The sequence below is a fragment of the Gorilla gorilla genome, chromosome 7 (assembly GCF_029281585.2).
Source record: "Gorilla gorilla gorilla isolate KB3781 chromosome 7, NHGRI_mGorGor1-v2.1_pri, whole genome shotgun sequence".
In the NCBI taxonomy this organism is placed as follows: Eukaryota; Metazoa; Chordata; class Mammalia; order Primates; family Hominidae; genus Gorilla; species Gorilla gorilla.
Window position 1 is genome coordinate 15,857,810 of NC_073231.2, and position 17,946 is coordinate 15,875,755.

Sequence of the window (17,946 nt, forward strand, 5' to 3'; positions counted from 1 at the left end):
TTTTGAATCTACTTTGAATTATAGGTATCCAAATACTCACGTATTCTCTCTCACATGATGACAAACTGGTTGAAATGTCATTTCATTTTGTGGCTCCAGCCCCAGGGATTCTGACTCTGATTCTAAAGGGCCTGCATGCAGAGTGAGCAAGCCGCCTGGATGATTCTCTTACAGGTGTTTTAAGGGCAGCAGTTTGAGACACCCTGATGCAAAAGAACGAACCCTCAAGGAAGTTGGCTGTACATGTATTTTCCTTCCTAGCACAGAAACGACAGAAAGATTATCCAACCAGTACCACTCATAGCACCTGATTATATATGTATGAGGAATTCAGAAATGGTTTGATCAAGGTTGAAGACCTAAAAAGAAGCTTTTCTCTCGGACACCAAGTCCCCATCTCATGCGTGGTTGAGTTAGTAGAAATTGAGGATGATGCTTCTTCCTCCAGCATTGGTATCCTGTGGTTTTTGTTGTCCAGTAAATGAAGTACCTCCATCCCTCAACATCCCCAAGCTCAATTCCAGTTTCCTCACATACACTTTTTTTTTTTTTTTTTGTGACAGAGTCTCGCTCTGTCACCCAGGCTGGAATGCTGTGCAGTGGTGCAACCTCAGCTCACTGCAACCTCTACCTCCCAGGTTCCAGTGATTCTCCCGCCTCGGCCTCCTGAGTAGCTGGCATTACAGGCATACACCATCATGCCTGGCTAATTTTTGTATTTTTAGTAGAGATGAGGTTTCATCATGTCGTCCAGGCTTGTCTCAAACTCTCGGCCTCAAGTGATCCACCTACCTCAGCCTCCCAAGTGCTAAGATTACAGTTGTAAGCCACCGTGCCCAGCCCCCTCACTTACACTTTTACAGAAGATCTGATCATACCCACTCCGCAGAAGTCAGAATGGCCCCCACGTGGTGTTAAACGGGAGTGAAAACTTGAGTTCAATCTACTGAGGGTGACACAGAAACATTTCCCCCAAAATGCTTTTGGCAGCTCTGCTGATCCATAACCTGGCTCCATTTCAGGGCAAGACCTCCACTTAAGCTGCACTGGCTTCCACTAGAGTAAATCACATTAACTCATGGCAAACACAACTGAAGGGCAAAAAGATTCTTTTTAAAATGATTTTTGTCTCTCACTTACCAACACACGTTGGCCTCCCTACAGCCTGACTCCATTCAGCACCTGTTCCACTGAGCACCCACTGAAAGCTCAGCTCATGAGCTGAGATGACCCAGACATCAAGGAGTTTACAATCTAGGGGAAGAACAGACCTGAATACAAGTGATGACAATACAAGACGGAGTCAAAGAGCCCAACTTGAAGTATCAGCAGAATAGCACCAAAGACTAGTTCCCAACCCAGCTCCCAGAGCCAGAGCCAGAGCCAGGCTGGCTGCATAAGATCAGCTGGGAGCTTTTGCAAACCTAGGTCCTAGCTGAGCCCCTAATCATCAGACTGGCAGTCACTGGGAGTGAGCTCCAGGAAACTGGTTTATTTAATAAGCACCCACACACACATGATTCTCATGTTCTTAAGGGTTGTAGAAACATGGAACTATAGAAAGCACTAAAAAAAAAAAAGGCACTAAAAGAAACCTATAAATATTCACTACCATCCCAGGCATCATGAGGACACTCCACGTGCACTATTTACAATACTTAGAATAACCTGCAAGAGAAGCATTCATTCATGACGATGGGCTTTATTGGGATCAGAGCCAGCCCTGGGAATGTTTGAACCTGCGCTGAAAGTCACCCCCTCCTCCCCACAGGAGGGGGCTAACATTAAGGAGCAAGGGCCAGATGGGAAATGGAGTGTCCTTTTATTATGAGACCACAGTGAAAGACTTTTTTTTTTTTTTTCCAGAGTCTCATTCTTGCCACCCAGGCTGGCATCCAGTGGTGCAATCTCAGCTCACTGCAACTTCTGCCTCCCAGGTTCAAGTGATTCTCCTGCCTCAGCCTCCCAAGTAGCTGGGACTATAGTCACCCGCCATCACACCTGGCTAATTTTTGTATTTTTAATAGAGACAGGGTTTCACCATGTTGGTCAGGATGGTCTTGATCTCTTGACCTCATGATCCACTTACCTTGGCCACCCAAAGTGCTGGGATTACAGATGTGAGCCACCACGCCTAGCCTCAGACTTTCAAGTAAAGCCACATTGGACTAAAGAGCTTAGACATCAGGGCTAACATGGAATCTCTGTCATTAAATCTTGAGATCTTATTATCTTTGCTCAAAGAAAAAAATAATCACAAATGACATTTTGAGGACAAGACATTTGAATGTAAACTTGATCTTAGAGGATATTAAGGAATTACTGGTAATTTGATTAGGTATGACAATGATCATATAAACAATGCCCTCATGTTTTTAGAGGGAAAGTAAATTACGTAGGGGTGAATATCAGGATGCAATTACATAACTACTGTAAACTATTTTTTAAATACTTCAGAAAAACAAATGGAGTAAATATTGCAAATGTTAATAGTTTTTAAACCTATGTGATGGGTATATGATAGCTCATTAAACTAGTCTCTCTACTTTTATGTTTATTTAAAAGTTTTCGTAATAATAGTAAAAAAAAAAAAAAAAAACCTTGGCCAGGCACAGCAGCTCATGCCTGTAATCTCAGCACTTTGGGAGGCCGAGGTGGATGGAGGACTGCTTGAGTCCAGCAGTTTGAGACCAGCCTAGGCAACATGGTGAAACCTTATCTCTACAAAAAATAGACAAATTAGTCAGGCATGGTGGTGTGCACCTGCAGTCCCAGCTACTCAGGAGGCTGAGGTGGGAGGATCACCTAAGCCCAGAAGGTCAAGGCTGCAGTGAGCCAAGGTCACGCTACTGCACTTCAGCCTGGGCGACAGACCCTGTCTCAAACAAACAAGCAAGCAAACAAAAACCTTCTTGATCCCATTTCCAAAAAAAAAAAATGATTTTTTTGAGATCTTACCATCTCCTGGCTTGGTGCAGAGTACAGGAAATCAAGACGAAGTACAGCACACAAGGAATAAGGAGGGAGGGAAGCGTGGGGGAGGCTGACACCGTGGACTCTCCCAGCTCAGTCGACCCATGCGCCTTGCTTCATGGAAGAAAGGAATGGAAGATGAATCATGCCTTTAGCACACAATGACCTTCCTCACTAGTAAATGTGCCTCCAGAAGTGTCCAAGAACTCAGTGCCAGAGCCAGGCTGGCTGCATGAAAATCACCTGCGAGCTTTTGCAAACATAGGCCCATACTGGGTCCAAATGTATTCCTCTCTTGGAGAGGAGGAGAGAGGCAGAACAAGGAAAAGGATGGGAAGAAATCAGCCTTGTGCACAGGAGGATGCTGGGATTCCTCCTGCACGTTTAGCACAATGCAGCCTATTTTACAAGGTCACAGAAGCTCAGAGAGATAAACCTGCCCAGGTTCTCACAGCTTGTAACTGGCAAAACCTGCCCAAGTCTCTGTCTCTAGAGATATTTCCAATTGCTTCAACTCTGGAGCTGTCTTAGTTGTAAAGACGAGAGATTCCACTCCTCACTCACTTTTGTTAGCAGATATTGCCTAAGGTCCCTTGTGAATATTTAGGTCACGGTTGTTTTTTTGAGTTTTTTGTTTGTTTGTTTCGTTTTTGTTTTTACAAAGCAATCTTGTGGAAAGAACCCAAAGTGGCTCCCCCATTTAAGACCCTGTAAACAGGGAGACGAGAGTCTGGAGTCACGGTCTGGTTTCCACACCTTCCTTAGATTTCCCTGTGTGTAAAATCCAACAACAATCTTTGACAAATTGCCTCCCCTAGGGGAGAGATGGAGGAAGTGTTAACTTTGCTTTTTATTTTTATTTTTTCTGTTTTCAGACAGAGCCTCGCTCTGTCGCCCAGGCTGGAGTGCAGTGGTGCCATCTCGGCTCACTGTAACCTCTGCCTCCTGAGCTCAAATGATTCTTGTGCCTCAGCCTCCCGAGTAGCTGGGACTACAGGCAGACGCCACCACACCTGGCTAATTTTTGTATTTTTAGTAGAGATGGGGTTTCACATATTGGCCAGGCTGGTATCGAACTCCTGGCCTCAAGTGATCCACCCCCATCAGCCTCTCAAATTGCTAGGATTACAGTCATGAGCCACCATGCCCAGCCACTTTGCTATTTTTTTTTTAATAGACAGCTTCGAAGTCCAGTATGATTTCACAGATTAGGAAACATCACAGGCAAAGAAGAACACTTTGCATTCAAATAGCAGAATGTTTTCATTTTCAAAGAGCTCTCACCTGCCATCTAATCTTGTCTTCCTAGCAGTCGTGGGAGAGAAGCAGATGTGGTTTCCAATCCCACTTTCCAGAAGAGGAGACTGAGGCAGAGGTTTTGCAGATACACAGAGGACATGTGAGGACAGGTGAAGGTCATGATCATTGTCAGCCCCCTCCCCCAACTGGACATTCCCAGATCTGGTGGACTTCCAGCCAGAGGAGACAGAAGGACTGGATCACTCAACTGTGCCATGGGTGCCAGCACCCAATTTTTCCCTGGCTAACTCGGTCACCTCCTGTCTGGGATCTCCAACTACTACCCATCCAACAAGTCTCAGCTAAAACAGCAATTCAACGGGGAACTTTTTTCTGAGGCTCCAGGATTGGGCCAGGCCCTCCTCATGGCTCTCTGCCCTTCCCCTACTGCAGAACTTAGCACCTGTATGTCACTATTGGTTCAAACATGGGTCTTTCGTATGCTCTCCACGTTATCTGCAGCATCTGCCAACAATAATAATGAATGGTAAAACCTAATCTCTATTGAGTGTCGATGATGTACTTTTAATGTGACATCTTATTTAATCCTCTCTATATCTGCAAGAGTAGAAGCTATTAATGGTCAATTTTCAAATAACAAAATCAAAGCACAGTTTCTATAACTTACCCAAGCAGCTAGCTAGGAGGCAGCTCAATTTGAGCTCAGGGAATCAGATTCCAGAAACCATGTTCTCAATTACTACAGCAGATACCTCCCCAGAATCTATTAGGTGGTTAATGAGTCTTTGTGGAATAAATGAACAAAAGGACAAGCAGTGGATGGATACATAGGTGGGTGGGTGGATAGATGGGTGGATGGAAAGATGGGTGGCTGGGCAGGTGGATGAATGAATGGGTGGTTGAGTCGGTGAAGGAATGGCTGAGTGGGTGGGGAAATGTATGAGTGGTTGAGGGGGTGGAGGGATAGATAAATGGGTGGACGGGTGGGTGGATAGGTGGGTAGATGAGGGAATGGGTGGATAGATGCATGGGTGAGTGGATGGATAGATGGGTTGGTGGGTGGGTAGGTGGATGATAGCTGGGTGTATAAGAGAGTGCGTTGGATGAATAGATGGGTGGGTGGGCAGGTGGATAGATGGGTAGGTGGGTGGATGGATGTATGCATGTCTGGATGGATAGATGGATGGATGGATGGATGGATGGACAGAATGGTGGATGGATGGACGGACAGGTGAACAGATGGACTTGAGCATTTATTCAGGGTCCTCCAAAGAATTGAGTGATTTCCTAGGGTGTGTCATCACCTGCAGGTGGGTGGGCAAGGGGGCTTGCCTCTGTAATACTCATGATTATGGGTAGTGCTCAGCCTTAGTCGCCACTCTCAGAACACTTTATTGACTAGCAAAGTCAAAACTGGCATTGACAACTAATGCAAATTACAGCTATAACTAACAGAAGATGTTGAGTGATGACAGCTGGGCAACCAATAATCAATAACTTGGCTGTGTCATGTTGCTGCCATGCTGGACAGGTAGAGCCACGGGTTCCCTAATCCCTCCATCACATTGAGGATGCTTATCAAGACTTCCTCAACCATGGGGACAGGGATATTATCAAATACTTGCAGTTCACCCCAAAAGGCTCACCCTCTTCGTTCCACCTGCACATGACCTTCAGCTCAAAGACATTTCCAGTCCTCCAGGTCAGCCCTTCTTAGAGCCTTTGAATTAACCCTGATGACTGCCTGCCCATTAGGTATCTTCACATTTCATCACACAGCCTTTTCCAAGGCTTTCCTTCAATCCAGCCCTCACTAAACGCTGGAACTGTTGTTGACAAAATCCAGAACAAGCTGGCTGGGGGATACAGGTGGGAAGCAGGCTGTAGTAATGGGGAAAAATTCTAAGCAATCTTGAACACAGAAAAGAAACTGAAGAGGTAAGAGAGAAGCAGTAAAGAGAAGAAGGGTTAATTTTGCATAACTGAAGCTGAAGAAGATCGGGGGGCATGGCAGACCACAAGATAAATATGATATATACTCCTTTTTAAAAAAGTGTAAACACCCACCCTTTCCTACTGACAACTGCGCTTCAAATATTGCTAAGGTCTTTACTAAAGGTGAGTCGGAAAAACGGGGTATTTTATGCAATACAGTAAGAGGGCCCATAGGCAAGCATATTCCTGACACCACCTTCTAGGATAACCCCTGGGATTCTGATTACACCTGTCCTAAAGTTGTCTCTCACTCCTGCTGTTGGAGAGCTACCATGAGAGAAGAACCACAGTGAAGTGGTTAAGAGTGTGCACCCAGCGACCGGCCAGATGGCTACAAACCATCACCATCTAATACTGAGCAAGTTACACAATGTTCCTGAGCCTCAACTTTCTCATCTGTAAAATGGGTATGCCGTCATTCATTAGTCAAATTCTAGGTAAGCATATACTAAACACCAGAGACACAAATGAGAATCAGGAACAGGCATGGCCCTGGTCCTCACGGTGACCACAGTCTTGAAGGGGAAGGATGACACACACAGAAATAGGAAGCCGTAGCTGAGCTCATGACACCTGGTGTCATGAAAGCAGATAACAGGGGGTTACTGTGACTGAGTCAGTGTGGCCAGGTGTCCCTGAGGATGTAGTGACTCTACTGTCAGATGAGACCATGACTAGGTGAACAGGTAGGGAAAGGGAAAATCTTTCCAGGCAGAAAGAGCAGGATGTGCAAAGGCCCCGTGGCAGGAAAAGAGCAAAGGAAGTGCAACAGCCTGAAAGAGACCAGAGAGAACAAGTGAACATGTGGATAATCACAGCACCCACCTCATACAGGACTTGCAAGAAATTGAGACACTGTCTGTAACAGATTCAGCAATGACTAAATAGAAACTATCCCCTAAAAGCACAGGATGAAGCTCCTTGGTGGTATTTCCCATGTGAGGCTGCCATGGACTCAGAGGCCAAGTTCAACCTGCCTGTAGACAACCTCCAAGCCAGCTGGACACACATACACCCTCAGGCTCAGGATACCCAGGACAGAGTCCTGGATGCTTGAAGTCATGATAAGTATCCACAATGACATAGAATTCCAGCCAGGCATGGTGGCTCACACCTGTAATCCCAGCACTTTGGGAGGCCGAGGTGGATCACCTGAGGTCAGGATTTCGAGACCAGCCTGGCCAACATGGTGAAACTCCCTCTCTACTAAAAATACAAAAAAAAAAAAAAAAAATAGCCAAGTATGGTTGTGGGTGCCTGTAGTCCCAGCTACTCAGGAGGCTGAGGCAGGAGAATCGCTTGAACCTAGGAGGCAGAGACTGCAGTGAACCAAGATTGCACCATTGCACTCCAGCCTGGGCAGCAAAAGTGAAACTCCGTCTCAAAAAAAGAAAGAAAAAAAAAAACAATAACACAGAATTTGCTAAAGTGGGAGAAAGGGCTTTCTTCCAAAGCTGGGCCTGGTTTCTACAGAGAGTCTTTCAGATGAAAATTAAGCAGCTCTTTGCAAGCAGCTCTTTGCAAGCACCTCAGAGAAGAACCCCTCACCCTGATGAATCAGGCACACAGGCGGATCCAAGACCATTGGCTGAGTGCATGTGAACAAGCCTATGGTGGAAATGCAGTGCTTTATTTGTTTGGGTTGGTTTAATCACCAGGAGGGAGAAGCTTCTAAAGCAGCATTCAGAGGTGGCTGTTGCCTGGGTTTTCTGGAAGGGGGAGGCGGTGAGGATGAGGGCTTCCATTTCATCTGCAGGCCCCTTGCAGAAGGAGCTGGGGAAAGCTTTGCAGCCATCTGCACACTGTTTGCCATCTTGTCTGGCTGGGCAGCCGAGCTCCAGATGGGGACAGATGGGATAGCTCTTGCCACCATATTTGGAGAGAGATGGCAGGGAAGTCAGCCCCCATGAAGAAGACAGGAGCACACAGGTGCTAGGCAGTGCTGCCTAGGCCCCTAGGCTGAAGTGTCCAACCCCAAAGCCTCTACGTGCTACTAAAGCAGCCCGAGAGGATCTTCTCTGTCCATCTCCACCCTGGCACCTACAGATACTTGGAGACAGGCCTTCACATGGGAACTCACAAATGCACACTGATAACCCCCACACGGAACTCTCATACGTAGCAAGTGTAAAGACAGGATGCCAGTTAAACTTGAATTTCAGATAAACAACAAATCATTTTTTTAGGGTAAGCAGGTCCAAAATATTGCATGGGATATATTTGCATCAAAAAAAAGAAATGGTTAATGAGAAATTCAGGTTTAATTGGACTTCCTGTATTTTAACTGGCAAGCCTAACCCTGCGTAAACCCAACCTCGAGCTTGAAACACACAGAGAAGCCACGTCCGTGCTCACACACATGCACAAACCCATATGCCTTACAGAGTCAAGGGCTGTGATGAGGGTCCCCATCTTTGCACACTTCTCTGTCCTCTGTCTGGGCTCAGATTAAACAGAGGGTCACCTGGCATCCACGTCTAAGCTGGGCTTGGAGGTGTCCTAATGAAGCAGGATGCTGACCTGCACTTCCCCAGCTAAGCCGGGGCTGCAGCCAGGCCTAGCTTCCAGTCTCGGGCCTAGAACAAACAGCACAGCCCCAGACCTTGGCAGGAAGGCTTCATCTCAAGGGCCACTGGTCCAGGACCTATTAGAAGCCCCACTTCTTTCCTCTGTTTCTGCTGCCATTGCCCCAGTGTCTGACCCTGACACTCAATCACTCTATAAACACAGCAGGTACTAGGGGTGGCTCTGGGCTCAGCACTAAAGACAATGCTCCTGGTAAAGCCACAGTCTAGCAATGACAGTCAACCACGTATCAGCAACAGCCCTGCCCCACACGTGCTGACTGCGCACAAGGTCGGCGCTGTGAACGTGCTCTCAACAGTGATCTCACTGAACCCTCATGGCAGCTCTAGGATGCAGACAGTAGCATCACACTATCCCCATTTTACTTTTGAGGAAACTGAGGCCTGAAGAAGGCAAATGCATGCCTGGAGATTTGCAGTAACATTGCCAGGAATGTTTGAGAAAGCAAACTTCTCCAGAGTGAGGCAGTCTGCCAGAGTTCAGAAGCCTGAATACCTGTTAGCAGGGGCTGGGGGGACTGTGGGGTGAGGGCAGACAAGCAGGTAGGAGCTGGACCCCCCAGGACACCAGAGTGCAGACTGGTGTGAGTAAAAGAAAGAGAGGCGGTCATGCCATCATCTGCAGAAGATGATGTCTAAAGAGGACAGTACCATGTGAGCCCTTGGGGTGCTGGATGACTGGATGGAACTTTGCACAAGATGTAAATTAAGCACAGATCCCCCTCTGACCTAGACAGCCCACCTCCAGGAACATCTCACAGAAATGCAGGCACAGAGCACCAAGTGATGTGTGGAAGGAAATTCATCAGAACACCGTCCGTGATTGGGAAAAGGCGGAAACCATCCAAAGATGTATCGGTGCAGGGCTGGTTAAACGAAGCAAGGTGCATCCACATGTCAGAATAACTGCTAGGAGAAGAAGCTGGTACCCAGGTTCCAACATGAGACAATGTCAAAGATATGCTGCCTGAAAAGCAGGCTTTCCAAAGAATAAATATAGCATTATTCCATTTTTACTTTTTTAAAAAGATTACAATAAACACTTATGTGCAAATACATGTGCCTGGGTGCACAGAGGAATAACGTGTGGACAGAAACAGAAAACCAAACACGGTGTGTTCTCACTCATAAGTGGGAGTTGAACAATGAGAATACATGGACACAGGGAGGGGAACATCACACACCGGGGCCTGTAGGGGGTGGGGGACAAGGGGAGGGAGAGCGTTAGGTCAAATACCTAATGCACGCGGTGCTTAAAACCTAGATGATGGGTTGACAGGTGCAGCAAACCACCATGGCACATGTCTATCTATGTAACAAGCCTGCACATTCTGCACATGTATCTCAGAATGTAGAATAAAAAATACAAAGAAATCAAAGAAAAAGGTGTGGAGAGGTATACCCCAACCCTTCCCAGTGTTACCTCTGAGACGCAAAATCAAGAAAAGCAAATCAGGAGGTAGTTTTGCTTTTTGTTTTCTATATAATTTTGTTTTTTTTTTTTGTTTGTTTTTTTTTTTTTTTTTGGAGACATAGTCTTGCTCTATTGCCCAGGCTGGAGTCCAGGGACACAATCTCGGCTCACTACAACCTCCCCCTCACTGCCACCTCCTCCTCACTGCAACCTCCTCCTCACTGCAACCTCCTCCTCACTGCAACCTCCTCCTCACTGCAACCTCCTCCTCACTGCGACCTCCTCCTCACTGCAACCTCCTCCTCACTGCGACCTCCTCCTCACCGCGACCTCCTCCTCACCGTGACCTCCTCCTCGCTGCCACCTCCTCCTCACTGCCACCTCCTCCTCACTGCCACCTCCTCCTCACTGCGACCTCCTCCTCACTGCCATCTCCTCCTCGCTGCGACCTGCTCCTCGCTGCGACCTCCTCCTCACTGCAAACTCCTCCTCACTGCAACCTCCTCCTCACTGCAACCTGCTCCTCGTTGCAACCTGCTCCTCACTGCAACCTGCTGCTTCTGGGTTCAAGTGATTCTCTTGCCTCACCCTCCCAAATAACCAGGATTACAGGCGTGCACCACCAAGCCCGGCTAACTTTTGTATTTTTTGTAGAGACAGGGTTTCACTATTTTGGCCACCTGGTCTCAAACTCCTGGCCTGCCCGCCTTAGCCTCCAAAAGTCCTGGGATTACAGGTGTGAGCCACCACGCCTGGCCTGCATTGCTTGAATTCTCAGACCACATGGACCCTCTCATCTGGCCCAATTGCAAGAGTCCAAGACAGGAAAGGCAGAAGGCAGCGGCTTACCCCTCCATCAGGACAACATAGAACAGAGTCAAAGAAGAAAAACATGAATGGATCAGCCAAGAGGGCCGTGCACATGCCCTCCCAGGCACCTACACCTTGCAACTTAAGTCGACAGCCTTTCAAGCCACAGAGTCTTCCTCCCCAGAGACTAGCAAGGACACAAGCCCTGGCCAGGCCCTTCCAGAAAGATGTTCTGAGGGATAAGGTGGGGGGCACAGTCAGGGGTGGCAGGAGGAAAGGGGGACACGAAGCCAAGGAAACCAGGGCACCTCATGCTTCCTGAAGGCAACTAGAACAGGGCGCCACACAGAGCCCCTGTGTACCTGTTTCTACAACAGTCTGAACACAAGGAAAAGGAAAACAAGGAAAATACACAAAGCCCAGCCTCACCAGGAGCAGGTTAAATAAAGATGTGTGAATTTTCTTCATATCCTTTGGAATTGGAAATCCAAGCTTCCTCTTCTATGCCTTTAAGGTCCTGGCCGCTGCTACACAGCTCCCTTCTCTTCCCTCCTCCTCCTGTCCTATTTTTTTTTTTTTTTTTTTTGAGATGGAATCTTGCTCTGTTGCCCAGGCTGGAGTACAGTGGCACAATCTCAGCTCACTGCAACCCCCACCTTCCGGGTTCAAGCAATTCTCCTGTCTCAGCTTCCCAAGTAGCTGGTATTATAGGTGTCATCATGTCCAGCTAATTATTGTATTTTTAGTAGAGACAGGTTTTCGCCATGTTGGCCAGTCTGGTCTCAAACTCCTGGCCTCAGGTGATCCGCCCACCTCGGCCTTCCAAAGTGCTGGGATTACAGATGTGAGCCACCATGCCCGACCCTCTTGTCCTAACTCTGCCATCTCTTTGCAGTCTTCCCGGAGCAGCTTTTCCTGGGCCCGCCCTGCCCCCCTCCAGAGCTGCACTCTCAAACCACCCCCCAATGCCCCCTGGCCCTGGCTCCTGCCCCGGGGCTCTGATCCTCAGCTGGTGAGGTCTAGAGGGTCAGAGGGAGCCAGACTCCCTAGAGAAGCTAAGGCGGGAGCCCTGTGCTGGGCTGTGGGTAACCTGCCCCCTTCCAGCTGGGGCCGAATAGAAGGTGAAAGGCTGCCCCCAGAATACAGGGCCCTCAGAGGCCCTGGGGATCTGTGCTGGCAGTCAGGAGGACTGTCACCTCAGTGCAGTTGCCTGCAAGGAGGGCTGTGCAGGAAGCTGCATGTTGCTCAGAGAACAAAAAAAGGAAATTAAATGCACCATCTCATTATTAGCATGAGCTTTTGAGGCAGACACTTAAATATGCATGCCTAGACATTGTAAAACTTGGGGGAAATGTTAATTCCAATAACGCCACTTCTTGTGCTTGCAGAAACCATTCTTTTATCTCTCTTCCTAGTAATTTGGGGGCTCCATCCCTCAGAGTGGCAGCGCCAAGACAGCTGGCCTCACTGGGTTTTGTAAGCTGTGCAAGGTGAGATCCCAAGCCCTTGCCTGGAGACCCATCTTAGGAAAATGTTAGAACAGGGCAACAAGTTGCCATTTCCTCCCTCCTTTCTCTTCCCCATACAAAAATCAGAAAGCACCCTTGCCCAGTGCCCAGCCACAATGGGGAAGAAACCCCACACAAAATCCTGTGTTGTGCCCCTGATACCAAAGACCTGCAAAATTGGGCCTCACCTGCTGCAACCCCAGCCCAGACTTGTGTACATTTCAAGGGTGGCTGGACTCATGGCCGCCTGGGACGTCAGAGTGGTACAAAGTCCTCTTAACCTAAGACTGCCAGGGTATAAGGATCAGCATTTTTTTCCTTTCTCTCGAGGGCCAGATGGTAAATAGTTCAGCTTTGCAGGCCATAGGTCTCTGTCCCAACTATTCAACTCTCCATTGTAGCAGGAAAGCAGCCACAGACAATATGCACTGAAATGGGTGTGACTGTGTTCCAATAAAACTTTATTTGTGTGAACAGGCAGGGGTCTTGTTCTGGCCTGTGGGCTATAGCCTGCCTCCTCTGCTACAGGGTGATCTCCAAGGACCCATCCATCTTGTAGACCAGCAGCTGGCACACAGGAGCTGCTCAGATACTTGAAGGAGGAATGGAGAAGGCAAGCAGCCCCCAGTGTGCAGACGTGAGGGTCTCCCAGCAGCACCATCCTTTGCCATCTCATGCCGAGGGACAAAGCCAGAGCAGGGCTCTCCACTAAGGCTGGGTTCTCCTCCAAGGAAATGTGATAACAGGACAGAAAGCATTGTGGAAGGAGAGGGGCTTTGGAGTCCCAAAAACCACAGTTTGCAAGACCAGGAGCATCCTGCACTTCCTTGCACACATCCTGGGTGGGTGCTGGAGCATCTAGACTTAGAGTGAATCTTTTCCCCCTCCTCCCCCAACTGGCCTCCATTACACTTCTAGCAACAATGTGGTGTATGTACACAATGGAATACTATTCAGCCTTTAAAAAGAAGGAAATCCTGCCGTTTGAGACAACATGGATGAGCCTGGAGGATATTATGTTAAGTGAAATAAGTCAGTCACAGAACGACAAATACCACATGATCTCACTTATATGTGGAATCTAAAAAAGTTGAACTCGGCCAGGCATGGTGGCTCATGCCTGTAATCCCAGCACTTTGGGAGGCTGAGGCCGGCAGATTGCTTGAGCCCAGGAGTTCGAGACCAGCCTGCATAACATAGCAAGACCCCATCTCTACAAAAAAATACAAAAATTAGTGGAGCGTGGTGGTGCATGCCTGTACTCCCAGATACTCAGGAGGCCGAGGTGGGAGGATTGATTGAGCTTGGGAGGTCAAGGCTGCAGTGAGCCAAGATCATACCCCTTCACTACAGCCCGGGCAACAGAATGAGATTTTCTCAAAAAAAGAAAAGAAAAAAGATGAATTCACAGAAGCAGAGTAGAATGATGGTTGCCAGGGTGGGGAAGTGGGCAGATGCCAAAGGACACAGAATATCATTTTTAGAGAAGAAGAATAAGTTTAGGAGATGCATGGGACAACATGGTACCTATAGTTAATAACAACATATCATACACTTGGAAATCACTAAGAGAGTAGATTGTTTAAGTGTTCTCACCACAAAAAAATAAATCTGGGAGGTGATATGTTATTTAGCTTGATTTAGCCATTTCATAATGTATACATACCTCAATCACATCATGTTGTATACCCTCTTGTACATAAGTTTTGCCAATTCAATAAATTCAACAACTCCAAAAAACAAGACATTCTCTTTACAAAAATAATTAAAAATAAAATTCAGAATTCTATTTTATTTATGTGTTTATTTTTGAAACAGAGTCTCGCTCTATCACCCAGGCTGGCTGAAGTACAGTGGTGCGATCTCGGCTGACTGCAACCTCTGTCTCCCAGGTGCAAACGATTCTCCTGCCTCAGCCTCCCAAGTAGCTGGGATTACAGATGTGTGCCATCACACCTGGCTAATTTCTGTATTTTTAGTAGAGACAGTTTTGCCATGTTGACCAGGCTGGTCTCGAACCCCTGACCTTAGGTGATCCAACAGCCTCGGCCTCCCAAAGTGCTGGGATTACAGGTGTGAGCCACTGTGTCTGGACAGAATATAAAAGATTGTTTAATTCTACTAAAACATTAAAACACAGATTATTTCTATAAATGGTAATTGTTCTAACATGTTTTGGTCAAAATAGTCTCCTTACTTATCCACAATTAAATGGTTAATTGATATTTGATTAGATTTTTATAAAGTTTTCAAATCATGATTGACTTTTCCAATGTACAGTAAAATGTATTTAAAATATTGCATAAAAATTAATATTTAAAAGTGGTCAGGCATGGTGGTTCATGCCTGTAATCCCAGCACTTTGGGAGGCCAAGGTGGGCCGATCACTTGAGGTCAGGAGTTTGAGACCAGCCTGGCCAAACCTCATCTCTACTAAAAATACAAAAGTTAGTCAGGCATGGTGACACGCACCTGCATTCCCAGCTACTTGGGAGGCTGAGGCAGGAGAATTGCTTGAACCTGGGAGGTGGGCTCCCCAGGCTTAAAGCAAAACCCCCATCTTGTCTGTCTCCACACTCATCCCAGGCAATCGCGGTCATTTCCACAGCCTCAACCACTGTCTACCTGGGATGCCTCCCAAGCCCGGGTCTCCAGCCCAAACCTGCCTTCCTAGCCCCAGACCCATCTGTCCTGGCACACATTGCCCCCTGGGTCCCCAGCAACCTCAGCCAATGAGTCCAACGCCAACTTCCTGTCCTTGCCTGACACTGTCAGCCCTGAGATCAGACTTGACCATTCACCTCCAGTACCTGATAGGTCCGTCAGTCCTTTGGAACATATCCCACGAACATTCCCCAAACCAGGCACCAGACTCCACACATCAACACCGTCACGTGAGTCACCAGCATCCCTGGCAGGGACCCCTGTCCCAGCCTCCAACTCATCTCCTTCCTGTCCCTTGAGTTCTGTGTCACATTCCAGAGGCCACAAGAAGAAAAATGACCACCTTAATGAAATTAAAAGAATTCAGAAGACATTTCTCTATGGTCCAAAATCTTTCCAACTGAGAAACACATATCAAGATCCAGCCTGCTGGCCCTGCGGTTAAATGTTCCTGAAATAATTAAAGCCCAGGGCAACACAGCCCCCACTCCACAAGTACTCCCAGCACAGTAAGACTTCCTTCTCTACAGGGGCTTGAAATGTCCAGTGTGTACCCTGCCCCTCTCTGTAGTAGCTAACAGGAATGTGCTCCGTGTCTTCTTCCTGCTCAAAGGACCGTCCACCAACCTGCGCAGGCAGCACTTTCGGCAAGGGGAGGATGGCAGAACTTCCTACCATTTTCCACTTACTCACTGCATTCCTCAGGAACCTGCCTCACAAATTACAAGAGCGCCACAGCAGACACACGATGTTCCAGCGGGTGGCCATGTCTTCATGTCAGCTTGAAAGATCATCGCCAGGGAAATATCTATATCTCAGCAGAGAGAGCTTCAGCCTGTGTAGTCCAGCTCTGCTCAAATGGAAATCCAGAAACTCAGATGTTGGTCCAAACACCCTGTCTCAGGGAGCTGGCTCTGCAGGTCCCCAGCGTGGGAGTGAACTGGGTGGGCCACCTGACCTGTCTGCCCACATCCCGGCCTCCTGGAATCCTGGACCCTGAGAACCAGGGGGATGTGGTGGGGAACAGGCAAGTCTTGCGCAGAAAGCCAAGATACCACCCAAATCCACTCTGCAGTCTAGGTGGGTGATATTCTGCTCTGCACCACACCAGTACATGAGGGGATGGAGGATGGAGTCTAGACAAGCCAAATGTAAAAAGATATTGATCAAGTATTTTGTGCTTTGTCTGTGCTACAATGCTATGCCCAGCCCAGTGTGGTGGCTCACATCTGTGATCTTAACACCTTGGGACACAGACGCAGGCGGATCACCTTAGGTCAGAAATTTGAGATCAGCCTGCCCAACATGGTGAAACCCCATCTCTACTAAAAATACAAAAATTAGCCAGGTGTGGTGGTGGGCACCTGTAATCCCAGCTACTCCGGAGGCTGAGGCAGGAGAATCACTTGAGCCCAGGAGGTGGAGGTTGCAGTGAGCAGAGATCATGCCACTGCACTCCAGCCTGGGCAACAGAGTAAGACTCTGTCTTAAAAAAAAATTAAAATAAATAAATGCTATGCCCAGTATTTTCCATGTACAGTCTTATTATCTCAGTAAATCCCATATAACCTTCCTATGAAAGTGTATCTCATTTATCTCCATTTTTTACATGAGAAAACTGAGGCCCCTGGAGTAGTATTAATTTTCCAAGACCGCATTGCTCATAAAGGGTACAGCAGGGACCCAAGCTCGACACTCTCACCCTCAAACATTTCCACAAGTGTAGACCAATGGCTCTCAACTGGGGTGGTTTTGCTCACGTACCACTCCCTGGCCCCACAGCATTTGAAACCATCTGGAGACATCTGGGGTAGCCATAGCTGGCACGGTAGAATGGCACCTAGAGGATGGAGACCACAGACGATGCTAACCATCCCACAATACACAGGAGAGCCCCCCCACCACCACCACGAATGGACTCACCCCAAATGTTGTGACTGTGCCAAAGCTGAGAAACCCAGGTTTCTCCTCAGCAAGAAGGAAAATCCCTGCAATGTGGATTCACCTCTACAGGAGCCCCAGGCTGACAATATCCTTCCTGATCTGGTTTCAACCCTGGATGCTTTTACCTGGTGCGTCCATCAGGGATTTCAGGGACTCCAGTGAGTTATCACCCTCGAATGCTCGGTTCTGCCTGACAACCCAGAAATCTCTGCCGAGGTGCCTGGTCTTGCGGAAGGCTCAGCAAGTGGTTGAGGTTGATAACCAAATACCTAGGAGAGACTTTGCTCTCCCTCCAGGAGGAGCTGTGGGTCAGACACACCCTGGGATCATTCCCAAGCAGTCAATAAAGGCTTGGAGAGGGGCAGGTTTTCTAGGCCTTCTCAATGGGGTGGGTGTTTGTGGATACACAAGAAGCCTGTGAAACTTCTGATATTGGCAGGAAATCAATGCCCCCCCCTCCACCCCCCCCCCACCTCCCCACCATAAACACATGCCCTGCAGCAGGACTTGACACTCAGGGGCTCCTGGGGTCCCGATTTATCTGCTAAAACATCCTCTAGCCACCACCGAATAAAGCAACCCCTTGCCACCCAACCACAAGAGCACAGCCTGGGAGCCACTCCAAGGGACACCAAGTCACATTAAAACCTCAGCCATCCAGAGCACCAGGCCTGGTGATGGGGAAGAACATTTTATCCTTAAAAGCATCTGAATGCCCATGCTGCTTCTTGCAGAGAAAAGTCCAAAATAATCTGCTATTAAAGAACGAGGATGGCTTTGACATTTTTACCGA